Source organism: Erithacus rubecula (genome assembly GCF_903797595.1).
Source record: "Erithacus rubecula genome assembly, chromosome: 9".
Taxonomy (NCBI): domain Eukaryota; kingdom Metazoa; phylum Chordata; class Aves; order Passeriformes; family Muscicapidae; genus Erithacus; species Erithacus rubecula.
In genome coordinates, this window is record NC_136660.1 from 8,740,927 (window position 1) to 8,755,171 (window position 14,245).

General features: G+C 39.2%; 1 protein-coding gene across 1 annotated transcript in view; it reads left to right on the plus strand.

The window, feature by feature from the left end:
• BMPR1A (bone morphogenetic protein receptor type 1A) overlaps positions 1–14,245 on the plus strand; it is a 71,982-nt gene that overhangs the window by 36,112 nt on the left and 21,625 nt on the right. The gene's annotated exons all lie outside the window — the stretch shown is intronic.

Genomic DNA, 14,245 nt, shown 5'->3' on the forward strand with positions numbered 1-14,245 from the left:
TAAAAAAATTCAGAGCCACCTTTTTTATGCTAGTGACAGTCTTTAATACCATATTAAAACAGCTGTTTGATCTTATCTCTGTCCATGTCTCAGTTATGAAAAAAGACAAATTTGCATCAACTGCAGAGACATCTGTTGTATAAAGGCACACTGGAAAACAGTAATGGTGTCAGGCAAATTTTATTTGGTAGAATCTGCTTAATCACAAATACTCCTAATGCTTTAATTGATTATTAGTCTATTATTTTGCTGATATGACTGGGATAAAGCTTTAGACAGTGTCAAGTGGCAGGGCATGAGCATTAAGTAGTTGGATTGAAAACTCTGGACACAGGATTGTTTTCAAAAGGGAAACACAAAACACATACCCCAAATCACCTTCACAGGTTACTTTTTCTGCCTTCTAGTCCACTGTCTTTTTAAAGATGAGTAGTATTAGAAGCAGTTGAGGGAGGGAGGAAGGTTGTTTTTTGCTTTCCCTGTATGTAAATAGCTGATCTGGGAAAAAATAAAATGGCAACACCACTCCACCACAAAATGTCCCATCTTCACACAGTTGGTTCTCTTTTTACTAGGGATTATGGGCTTTTAAGTCATCAAGCACACAAATGGGAAGAAGAGGGAAGCTTACTAGAACCAAATAAAAGCAAGTCCTTGTGTTAATTATTCCTGCTCCTATGTACTGCCTCTTGTTTTCATACCATTTATACCTGAATTTCAATAGCAAAGGACAGAGACAAAAGAAAAAAATTGATCATGAATGCCAAAAGAGGGAAATACTATAAATACCAGATGTGAGCAGGGTATGTTGCCCAGGTGTTGATCAGACATTTTATGTGCTTCCTGAGTGAGAGATCAGCAGTATTGTATTTCATTGCCTGACCTGCTTTCAGGTATGTCTTTGAGCCTATTCATGAGTTTGGATGCCTACAAAAAAACATAAAAGTGAGTGGTTTAGTTTTGAATGTTTGTTATATACAAAAGGTGTCTTTTGTTTACATCTAAAATTGCTGCCTGATAGTTTATTTGTTAGTTCCTGATTGGCAGAGAGAAATTTGGATTAAATTTCTTTGGTTGTCCCTTCCAATTTAGGGTTCAGTGAAGAGTATAAAATGACTGACAGTTTTCAAGATAGTTTATTTTAGCTTTAATACGGAATCTCTGCAATACAACCCTTCATTGTACTTTTGCTAATTTTACTTTATTTTATGAGAGAGTGTAAAATCTCCTTACTTCTTACTTAGTAGGGTAAATAGGTATTTTTAAATTGCACCTGTGAATTTGTGTATTTCTAGTGCAATACAGCTGGAGAAAGTCAGATAAGTATATTACACATAATTGGTAGGGTTATATGTGCTCAATTCCCTTCTGCAGCTGGTGTCCCATATAGTGTTGTCTCTATTTAATAGAAAATTTTAGTTGTATGATCATTTTCTTTGGGATGTTGAAAACTGGACTTGGATGACTTCCCAGCACCACCCATTAAAATGTCAAATACTCCCTTAGTTTGACTTGCCTGCAGCAAGGCACGAGTTAGGAGGATGTTAAAGACCTCTAACATACAGCTGAACCAATAACTTTAGTTGACAGTTTAGGAATAGTTTCTACTGTCCATAGAGTTGTCATCTTTCTGTGTCCTCCAAACAGGCAGTGGTAGGAGTGTCTTTCATGTGATGGAGCTCATTCACTCAGTAGCCAGAAACATACCAGGTGCTTCAGAATGAAGGGTGCCAGTGATGAGGTGGTATTCCTGCAATGATTTTCTTATTAATCATCAAGACTGTCTAAGATCCTCTCTGTTCTGTTAGGACACAATTGTTTTGTAAGGTTGGGTTAGCTGCCATTGAATTTCCTTGGTGGCAAACTATTTGCTAGGAGTTAATTCCATAACAAACAGGCTGAGCCACTTGAGACTCAGACCACAAATGGGAAATACAGGTCAGTGTGCTCAAAGCATTTTCCAGGAGTGGAGGAACCAGACATCCATGTCATCTTGTGAATCAGTTGATCAAAACAGGAAGTGCCAGTGGTTGCACTCTGGAACTGCTCTGTTCTGCAGTGTCCTCCTAACAGGACTTCCCTTACTCCCATTGCCCCTGGCTTATCCCAGCCTGTTCCAGTAGTCTCAACATCTTGATCTCAGACCACACAAAACAAGAGCCTTCCTATTGCTAGGTCAAGACTCTCAGGCTCAGTGAGGTCAGATTAAGCTGCTGGGAATCCCTCTGATTTTATGTTGGCTCAGGAGCTCCTGTTGAAAGTGTCATGGGCAACAAGATTTCAAAGAAATCTAGATAAGTTCCTGTGTAATTAAAGGAAGCTGAATTTTGTATTTTATTTCTGTATCTGAGGATGGGAATTTTATAGGGTAGGATAAAGAACAATTTAAGACTTACAGAGAGAAAAGCATACAAGGAATGCATTTGCTGTATATTCTGAAAATGTTTTTTGTATTGATAGGAATGTGTTTTGCAACCAGATTATTATAACAAGGATATGTAATTAGAAACATACCAGATTGCCTTTTTTTGCTTATTTTTTATTTAGTGTTTAGATTAGGAATGGTAAAATGTGGGTTTCAACCAAACAGTAATACAGGGATTAATTTTGCTTTCAAGATTGTTTTGGTTCAAGGGGAAAAAAGAGGAAAGAAAACAAAGCAGATAAATGTTTCTTTCTGATGGTACTATCTTGAAGCAGTCCTAAGTAGTCATTTATGGAGAAGGTTTCTCTAAACAAGGTTGAAAAGTCAAAAATGTCCTTCTCCCGAGGTTCCAATGTTGTGAAGGTACAACAGTGTTTAATTAAATGTTAGGTGAAGTGTTTCTGAATTGTTACAGTTCATACAGAATTTAATTAAAATAAATCTAGGGGTCGACTTCAAATGTATTTTAAAATCTTAAATATTAAAATAATAACCTGATACTTGTTAGCTTACTGAAATCTAAGACCTATTTAGATAAGGGTCTTTTTGTAATATCCTTAATGTTTATAAAGATACTGTAATAGAAACAATTCTAATTTTCTTATTTTGAAACCAGGTATTATGTACCATTCTTTAAAAAAATTACTTGTGTGCCACAGCCAAGTGCATGTAAAAAAAAGGATATTTTTATCATGTCCTTAAAATACGTATGTTTTGAGTTTACAGCATGGTGCAAGAATTTCAGGATATCTTGAGTAAAAATCTGAATCTGTTTAGAGTAATGGTAGAGGGGTCAGTAGTGACATCTGTTAGGAGAATTTCTGCAGTGTAGATGTGCAGATGGCTACACTTCACTGTGCTTCAAACACATTTTGTTATTCTAAGATCTAAAATTCCTGTTCTCGTTCAAACATGCTCATTCAAGTTGCTGGTGTTTGAAAAACAGTTATTTGTTTCAGTTGGCAGATATGCAAGTTTTTTACAGAAACAGTTCAGTCCTAGGCTTTCAGTGGGATGAAAGTGAAGTGATAAGGGGTCCACCTGTGCAGAGGAGAGTCCCTGGTCTTTGAGATGGCAGTGTATGAGAAGAGGGATATTTATACAGGTGTTGAAGTTCTGTGCACTCTGAGTTGTTTTGGAATTTGCAACTGTACACTTGCAATCTACACTGTTTCCACTCCCCTCAGTAGATTTCATGTTTGGTGATACCATCAATCTCTGAATTAATCAGACTTTTTTTAATGGAGAAGGAGAAAAAAAGTTTGCTTTATTGGTCTTTAAAGTTTGCACAGGCAGCCACCAAAGCCACTCTATCAGTCTCCTCTCCATGGGCTGAGATAAAGACCAGGAGAGGTTACTCACTGATTATCATCAGAGGCAAAACAGACTCAATTTGGGGATATTAATTGAATGTCTTACTAACAAAATCACAGCAGGGCAAGAAGTAGAAATCTTAAAAGCACCTTCTTCCCACTCCCTCCTTCCTGGGCCCTACCTCCCCCCTCCAGCAGTGAAGGGAGATGGGGAATGGGGCTTGTGGTCAGTTCATCACATGTGCCTGCTGATGCTGCTTTGGGAGGAGAGTTCCTTCCCTGCTCCACAGTCTGATGCAGCATGGGTCACTCTTCCCTGGGGCACAATCCTTCAGGCACAGCCTGCTCTCATGGGGGCCTCAACCATGGCTGCACCTTGGGCTGCAGGGGCACAGCTGCCTCACCATGGCTGCTGCAGGGAAATCTCTGGTGCCTGAAGCACCTCCTGCCCCTCCTCTTGCACTGACCTTGGTGTTTACAGTGTTTTTCTCACATATTCTCACTCCTCTCTTCCCTGGCCACAGGAATATCTGTGCAATAACTTCTTTTCATTCCTGAGTATGTTATCTCAGGGCATTATTATCATTCCTGATGGACTCAGCCTTGGTCAGTGGTGGGTCTGTTCCAGAGCCAGCTGGCACTGGCTGCACAAGCTGCTGGCAGCTTCCCACAGAAACCACCCCTTCAGCCTCCCACCACCAAAACCTGGTCACACAGACCCTATAAATTACTGCAGTCTTTCAGCTGCTGGTTTGGTTTCAGTATGATTCTTAACTCAAATGTGTGAAAAATCTCAAAAGAAAAAATAGAAATGGAAAAATACTTAGGATGTGGTAGAGGATTACAAGATACTATTTAGTGCTTGATAGTGAAGGTTCAATAATGATGGCTTTTTTGTCCCCTTTCTCTCCACCAAAAGTAATTCTGTATTCTCTTCAACTAGCAACAAAAATTGCTTCCCGTTAGAGAATCTGTGGTTTTCCTGTAACCTCAATTTTTCCTTCACAGATTTAATTTGTATCAGCCTTAATTCCATCCTATTAGAGGTGATTTGTGTAAGCTAAAGAATCCTGAAAGAAAAGTTTTGATAGTGAATATGTGGAAGGAATAAATCACCCCTAGATGAAATAACAGCCTTGACAGAATAACATAAGAAAAGGCAGAATGAGACAGTTTTAAGAATGTGATCTTGAATGACCAGGTAATAATTGAATTGCCAAAGTTTATGCAGAGATGACTTAAGAGGAACATGGTTTTACTTTTAGGATTTTTAACTTATGGAACTGTTGAGACATAAGAGGAGATACCTTCAAGTTTAAGAATGATGGGAGAGTAGAGGAAGTGTTTGCAATAAAAAATAGTGTCCAAGTCATCCCTGTAATACTGAGTATGAACAGTTTAAGTCGTACACCATGGTGGTCAAACAGAAAGGTCGGGAACTCAAGCAAAATTCATAGAAAGAATATATCATATAATCTCTGTATAGTTTTAGTTTCTTTAGATCTTGGTCCAGTTGCTTTCTTACAATACAGAGAGAAAAGCAAAGATTGAGTGAAAAAAAAATTACAGATTTTATTAGTTGAATGTGAACTTTGCTTAATCTAAATCCGAACCAAGCTTCTACCCTATATGTTGATATCCTGCTGTCCTGAGTTCTGCTGTGCAACAGTTGTTGAAAAATGTTTCATAGTGTGTTTAAAATAACATTTTTGCACCAAGAGCCTGTGTAGTTGGTTGATTACAAATGGGAGATTTTTAATCTCATTAATCTCATGACCAGAAAGCTCTTGTTCGCTTTTGAATTTTGTGTGGAAAAAAAAAAAATTAACAGTATTGCTTTAACACTTCAGTGCAGGGGAATAGGGGATTATAACTGTTGAAGTAAACATTACCTTTGAACTCTGTTTTTGTCTGCCCATTGAAAGATTACTGTTTGGGTTTGGAAATGTCTTTGAAGCTATATTTGATGAAAGCACATTGTTCAAACTTAAGAGGAGTATTTGTGTGCATGTGCATGCCATGTTGTTTCTGTAGTTATTTAACCAAGCAGATCTACAGTGCACTTAGAGTTTAACTTAAGTTTGCATTAAAATCCGTTTTTATCTCGGCAAGACTTGCAGAACACCAACAGGATAAGATAGCACTCAGACACATACATTTAGAGTCCTGGAAGATTTCCCTGAGCAGTAATACTTTCTTACATATGTCACATTGAAATTAAATTTTGCAGATGAAAATAGTTACTGAATGCAGCATATAATTAATTGTACATTATTTGTCCTGTGTAAGCACTTTCTTAATATAACAATCTAGTTTAGTATATCCACTATCTGTGAGGTAACTCTGTAGGTGAGCATCTCATGCTCTAACACATAAGCATTTATCACTCTGATGACTGAGAATATCTGAACTTTGCAGGTTCTATGTAAGATAATGAATAGTTCTAGTTTAAGCTATTCTGAACTTGCCACCAATAATACTTGTTCACTTATTTTGCCCTTGCTGTGACTCCTTGTGTTCTCTGCCTGGAGTTTGTTATCACATAAAAAATATCCCCAACATAAGTTTTTAGGGTGAAGTGGAAGCTCACAGATGACAAAAGTTAGTCAACTATTCATTAAAATTCAAAAGAATAAGAAAGGTTGCAATTTAAAGGGTAATATAACTAACACAAAGAACAAACTTAATAGGTAAATGTAATTTGCAAATTATGGTTATCTAAAATTTTGTTTCTGTAGTAAGAACACTTAAAAAATAACTCCCCCCTGACACAGTAGTGGCTCCTCCTTTAGAAGAGCATAAAGGAGCAGCACCTACAATTTCATTTATTTCAGCTATTAAAATGCCTCTTTGGAAGTCTGATAGAGACCACTCTTTTGAGGATATCTGTGTGTTATTTACAGTGATTTGTGGGAACAGCTAGACAGGGAATTTGCTCCTCTCAGCAGAGTACAGTGCCTCCATGGGCATGGCAAGCAGGTGAGGAAAATGAGGATTAAGGCTTACCTTGCCAAGCAGCGTTTTGTATTAGCAAATCTTCACGATGTTGAACTTGCCAGTCTTGTCTCTGCTGTTTGTATGTGTCGAGCAAATACTGTCAAAGAAAGCTCATCTCTCACTCATTGCACTGGGGAGTGCTGAATTCGATGATTTAAAAATTACATTGCTTGCTTATGAAGTAAGATTTACAAGTGTGTGTTTTTATCTTGTTCATGAAATGACATATGAATTCACTTGGACAGCTGCTACCTTCTGAGAAGCAGAACAAAAAAATATGTCCATGTTGACACTTGGAAGCGTTGTGAGGGCAAGCAGTTCACTTCTTGTGAAATGCTCTTGTGTTGGCCTTTTTTAATACTGGATCACATGTCACTTGCTCTAAAAGGGACACCATAGTCCCTTTGTCACATACCAGAGGGAGAGGGTTTGCAGATGTGTAAGCAGGCAGATTCCCCTGTGTAAGGCATCACTGCTTGCAGTTCGGATGTGTTTGTATTTTTGGCTGAGGGTTTTCTTCATAAGTAATGTTTCCTGTCTGTTCTCAGTAATTTGAAACGCCATCTTCTAGGTGTAAATTAAAAGAAGGGGATTTTAAAGCTTCTTTCTGTTGCTTGTTCCTAAATTTATTTATTTTCAGCTCTATGGAAAGCTTATCCATTAATAACTTTCATGTCTACAATGTGAGTGTGAGGAGTGAGGGCTCCGTGCATTATCAGGTTGACTCTTTTGACCTTGGTAATTACTAATCTATGCAATCGGGCCTTTCTGAGCCTTGTCAGCCTCGCTTGTTTAGCGTTTTATTTATTTTATTGGTTTCTACGAGTCCTGAATAGGAAAAGGGGATTTAAAAAGAAACCCCCCCCCCCAAAAAAAAGAAACCGAACCGTGTGTTTATTCTTACGGGGTGGAGGTCTTCTAGAGGGGAGCTGGCTTGCAGAGGGGGAAGACAGTATTCTTATGCTAATCCAGGCTCTGGATAAGGAGCAAAGCAGCCGTGCAAACAATGGAAGTGGAGCCAGAAAGTCTGCGCTGCAGTCTAGCACGCCTTGAAAAGCATGTCAGGCCGGGCGCCTTGGGCTGCCGGGAGGGGCGGCGGGGGGAGCGCCGCCCGCCCGCTGCATGGAGCTGGCGGCGGGCCAGCGCTCCCAACGTCTCGCTACCTACACTGCGAGGGCCGGGGCTGCGAGCCGAGCGCGGGGGGAGAACTAGCTTTGAGTCTCGGCTTTTTGCGCGTTAAGAAAAGCTAACCCCCAAACCCCGTATTGAGTTGTCTCAGCCTGGCTGCTGCTGTTTTCGCCTTTGTACGAAAAATTGAAATGCAAGCGGTGTGTGTTTTAAATAGCATTTTCTAAAGGTTGTGCGTGAGCGAGGTAGGGTTTAGCGGCGTGCCGCTAGTGGGAGATGAGCGCGCAGCTCCCTGATGCGGGCGGAGCGCAGCGCGCCGGGAGCGGGAGCTGCGGCTGGGAATGGCCGGGAAGGGCAGGAGGTGGGAGCTCCCCTCCCGTTCCTCGCCCCTCCGGTGGGACGCACCGCTGGGCTGACCCAGGGAAAGCAGCCTCTGCCCAGCCTGCTTGCTCAGGGGTTAAAGCCAGTCAACAAAAATACAGGCTGTTCTCCTTGGGCATCCCGAAATGAAAAATGAGCTCTTTAGGCACCAAACAAAATGCCAGCTTCTGCGGAACAGAACTTTTCTTCGTGAGTTCTGTAATTTGCATAATCGCCTTCACTTTGGAGACATGAAGAATTTGTGAATTTCTTCTTCAGGTTGAGCAGAGGTTATAGGTGTTGCAGAAGCAAGCCAAGATCGTGGGAGCTAAGTAAAATAAATGCTTACCCTGTCAGTTTTTTGATCTAGGTATTTTTTTTAACCTAGATTAATGAATTAACTGTCCTTAAATTATGAAAAAAATACTGTAAGGTTGTGAAAACATTCACTATTCTTCAGAGTGCTGAAAGGGATGTTGCTCATTCGAAACTCCACAAAAACGTTTGTAATTTTGAAGACACTGGTTCACTTATTTTAGGGTCCTTTTTCCACTTCTAAAAATGTGAGCAAGCGTGTTTAGGATTGAGGCCCAGCTTTTTTCCTTTCCTCAGCCCAGGTATATTATTTGTGTCAAGTTACTGAAACTCAGAGCCAAAATATATGATAAGGCAGTATAGTATGACCATAATATTTTTAATAGTGGCATGTAAAATTTCTAACACTTTGATGATTTTTTTCCCCTTGCTGCTTATGTTTTGTGAACAAAAGTATGTTTCTTATGAATAGATCTAAAAGGTTTAAGTTATGATTCCCCATTTGGAGTTTTTTCAATTAAGAGATGGAATGCATTACATGTGGAGACTTTTCTCCTTGTTCACACTGACAGATATGACTGTAAGGAACTAGCAAAAATGATAAATAGATTATAAAAACATAGGAGAAGGATAGCTTCTGGGTAGAATAGCAGCAGTTGATGTCATTTATTGTAGAAAAAGCATGGGTGTCCATTTGCTAATTGTCTTAAGGGCAGAAGCTCTTAGCCAGCTAATCATCAAAGTGAAGGAGTTGAAAAAAGAGGGAAATGGGTTAAGGTGAATAAAATTGTGTTGTGAAATTTTCTCTGAATATGTTCAAATAAGAGAAGGTGTCATGTTTGTAACACATTAGGGTATGTTTGAATACCTGATTGGAGGGGGAAAACAATTTTGCTGAATGTCTTTGCAGTTAAGTTAAGAAACTTTGTAGCAGTTCTATAATTGGAATGGCAGAATAACAGTATGGCTTTCAGGAGTCCAGTGAGTGGCGTCCCTAATTAACTAATTTTGCTGGGCATGGTAGAAAGCAGCTGGGCTTTAATTTCTTCACAGTTGACAACTTTGTTTATGAAACAGAGAGATATATCATAATTTAGTAATATGACTTCTGAATTCTGCCATGATGTACATGTTTGATATTTGCCAGCAGTGGGATCTCCCTTTCAGGAGATACCTGCTGGACTGTCCAAGGTGGATTTTGGTGGCTTTTCCCACTTGTAAGAAATAAGAAGTCCTTTTCTAAGACTGTGAGCTCCTCTACTGCAAAAAACCTGTTGTTAGGGTCTTGTGTTTTTTGAATGAACAAATGTGTTGCAGTACATATATTCTAAACACATGGTTCTAGATGTACTACAGAGAGAACTAAGATTTAATTTTTCAGTCTTTTGAGAAGTATGCAATACACACAAATGTGCTTCATTTAGCATTTCAGATTTCACTTTAGTTTCTGGAAGGGAAGAAGACTTTTGTACAATTTGCAGTCTCTTGACTTTTAAATTTATGCAATCAGGAATACTTTTAAATAATTCTTAAACAATTCACAGTTTGGGGGAAGTATTTCTGTGAGTTTGAACAGGTTAGTGCCTGAACAAATAGGGCCTTATGTGAAGTTGTTTTTGTTGATGGTCATATATAGCCAGCTGGCCTGTGATAGCCAGCAGTCTTCTCCATCCAACTGTAGGATTTCTTGACAGATTTTGGGGGAGGATTTACTTTGCTTGTTTAATTTAATATGTTTGACAGCACTCAGGCATAGGTAGTTCGTGTGTTTCATTGTGACACTTTTCTACAATTTGCATAAGCATGCCTTGCAATAGAATAATAAAAACACATTTTAAAAGTGAGTTTGTACACATATTTGACAGAATTGCACAGTACAAAAACTTTCTTCGTGTTATGGGCTTGGTTAAATTTGACGTTTGACTTTGGAGAAACTGAAGCTAACTGTAGTTCTTTTTGTATTAAGAATAATGAAGTGTAGTCCCACATCAGTATATTCCTGTCCTGACACCTGTAGCTACATGAGATGGTGGCTTTGTAAGCTAATAACTAATTAAGTTTTTGGACTGTACTTAATCTGAAAATCTGCCCTACAACCTTCTAACCAGTGGTTAGGAATTGTTTTCTAATTTCTGATCTAAATTAATTTTAATGGCTAATCCATACCTAGTTGTTGAAGCAGGAATTTTCTTAAGGCTGAATACCTTCCTGTCTTTTACTGTGTTTATTCCTGTTATACTGTCCAGGTGTAGTTACTTAGCCATTAGTTTTAACTGTCGTAATTGTATTATTTTTTTTATCTCCAAATGTCTTTCTTTCCTTGGGGTGGTGTCCTTCGAGATGGATGTTGAATCAATCATATTGTCTCTGTGCTATTGATGCCTTACTGTTTTCCCTGGGAAATTTCCCTAGAAAATACTAGAGTTGTGTTTGTGTCTTTCTCCCAGCCACATCACATGGATGTATCTGATGTCCTGGAATCAGTTGGTGTCCTTGGGCATAGATATCTGTATGTGTGAGTTGCTAGTCTGTGTGAAGCAGAAATTCCTCAGTTACCAATATGCATGACTTTCCCAATTTCATGCTGTTGTACTTCATTCCATTTCTGTTACTCCACTTCTTCACATGATCCAAATCTTCCTACATAAAAAAACCACTCAGCTGAACTGACACTTTATGTTTGTCAGCAATTTTTAAAAAAAATTTTGCCTTCTGTGCCTACTTCATTAATGAAAAGGATGAGTGCTCTTCAGTCAAGCTGAATCAGGAATCAGGGTCCTCAAATGCCATTTGAACTAGGCTACTAATCTCTGTTCTTGAAACTACTTGTCTGCCCTGTAGTGAATTCTTCACTGTTCTTATAATCCCTCTTTTCTTCATCCAAATGAGTAATTTTCTTTGTGGCACCATATCAGGTTTTTTCATAATCTTCCAGGGAAGTTGTTGTTGCACACTGACTTAGACTGACAGTTCAGTTTGTCTCTGACATTCTGTTCATCTCATTTTGTTCAAAACTGTACCTGTGATTGAGATAATATGCTTACAGTTACCTAAGTTGCTTCTTGCCCCAGTTACACATCAGAAAACCATTTAGTAAGTTTTAGTTTTGTTGTGTTTAAATACATTAACTTGGTGTTACATGTACTGCTGCAAGTGGTTTGAAATATCTTGTCTGTTGAAATGGATTGTATGTTTTAATTCTTGTGAAGTCTTAAGATTAAAATTTTTTCATGTGTTCCCCTTACACAATACTGTCTTTGTTGTTACATTCAGCACTATCATTCTTTATTGAAATTTGGAACAGCACAACTCACTTGGTTTGGGGATCATGCTGTTAAAAATATTACATAGCCACATCTAAAGAGCAGTTACCACTGAACTCCATGCTTTCAGAGTTGTTTTGGGCCATATGACAGATCCTACACACTTTAGCTTCATATATTTGGAGTCATACAGAACATAGGGCTGGACTACTGTGATAGTACTGTGAATTCACTGCTGAGTTCCAGTTCAGAAAAAAACCCAGAGTTTTAATAATAAAAGCATTTTCCTCAATAAACTGTTACTAGGAAGGATAATAAAATACACTGCAGAAAAATCAGGTGTTGCCATTAAAAAATAAATTACCTTTTAGTGGATTATAGTTGAATGCTTCTTTATGACTATGGTAAAAAAGAGATTGAGAACTTCAGCTGATTGGCTTGTGGGTTTGAATCTCTTCAGCATCATTCTGTTGGGAGAGTAGCATTCCACATGTTAATTGGTGCTTTAATATAGTTGAAGGGGTTATTTAGTTGTGTCATTCTAAACTGTTATATCAGCCAGGTTTTGGAGAAATTCCAGCTGTTGCTCTTTCAATTTTGTGCCTTAGCCAGGGCTACTAGTCTTCCTCTTTAATAGGAGTTGGGAAGGGTATTTTTTGTTTTAGAATGGGGAATTAGAATTTGTTCTCTTTGAACAAAAACGTGGTTATATACTATATTATATATGTGTGCATGTGTGTGTCTGTGAAAAGGGAAATATTACTGGAAGGAAGATAGAGGTACAAAATGCTGGTGGAGAGCATTATTTTTTTGAATAGGCTTGGATAGCATTTCTAGAAACTACATTAGAGTATGTCATTGAACAAAAAATCACCATGAAATTGGAGTGAATTGCATTAAAATGCAACCTTTTTCTCTTGGGTTTTTTTGGTAACATGCTGTGTGGTACAGTGGCAATACATGTTCCTGTGCCAGTGTGCCCTCTGGTGAACTGGAGGACAAGATCACCGAGTTTTGAACACTCCTACTCCTGAAATGTACAACAGTGAAAATACATATTCCTTCTGAAACTGAACAAGAAATTATTTTTAAAAATACTTTAAACAGACTATTACTGAGATTTATTTGGTTTTGCTTGATAGAATACTGTAAATAAAGCTTTTGTTGTTATTGTTGCATAAAGCTGTTGGCAGTTTTCAACTTCCACATGTTTTGTTGAGGATTGAAAGTTCCTTGCCATTGAAACAGAATAGAGCATTACTTACATTGCTGGCCTGATGTTTTATAGCTAGAAGGATGTTCCTTATTAACTGTCAGAATTGGTGCTGTGTCTTGTGCATAGGGAACACTGAATGGTGAACGTGTTTGCTGTCACATTGCTTTTCCCTCTGCCTGGTCAGGAAGTTTACTCTGCAGTTGCTGGTGCTCCTCACTTTTGCACAGTGCGCAATTCCGGGTCCATCCCATCACAGCCTGGCAATAATCCTGGCCAGAGCCAGGGCTGCCCTGGTGCTGGGGGTGCCTGGCTCCCTCTTTGTGGCTGCATTAGGGGGAAGTCAGAGACGTGTGAAAAGTAGGCCAGGGGTCGGGGCGGCGCGCCGCGCCCGCCGAAATTGGAAGTGACGGACACCTCCCGGATCAGCCGCTAATTTGCCTCCATGTTAAATGCCTCCGAAGGCTCATTAAAATGAAAAGTTCTTGGGTCTCGCCGACAGACAGATTGAGTTATTGATGCTGGAAGCGGCCACCAACAGTAATTGCTGCCCATCCCCGAGCAAACGCCCGCTCTGGCATTCATGAGCAGCGCCAGGCTGACAGGGGTCAGGGGGGTCAACCCCACTGAAACGAGGCCGAGGAGAGGCAAAATTAGGGCTCTGTTCATCTTTGTGCAGCTTTGCTTTTGTTGCAAGGAAGTATTTAGGTGTTCAAGCTGCTTTTTAGTCCTTTGAGGCCCAATTACGCTCCTCTTGTGCCTCACCATTGAAAGGTTCTGTTAGCAGAACGGGACCACAACTACTGCAGTCTGAAAAAGTGACTTCTTACTCAGTTTGGCTGTCACAGCTGTGTGTTCACCCACTGCACGAGAGTAGAATCATGTTTTATTCGTGGAGCAAATGGAGTGTGCATATGGTAACGTAATTTTTCAGGAGGAATTAATTTGCACAGCTTGGGAACCCAGGATGTCGTGATTTTGAATTGCAGTTAGTGCTGTCTTTGTTTTAAAGATGCAGTACTCTTCTAGGAGGAAAAAGTAACAAGTATTTTAGGTAACCAAACTGTTAAATTTAATACAAATTTGGTTTGCATCCAGCAGAGAGGCTGGGACATTTTTTTTAAATGGAGCTTCTCTACCAGCAGTTTTCAACAGGTGGCCTAACATGGTGTTAGTGTTTCCCCCCCAGTATTATGGGAAGTCACCACTTGAGTTTAATTTTTATGAAAAA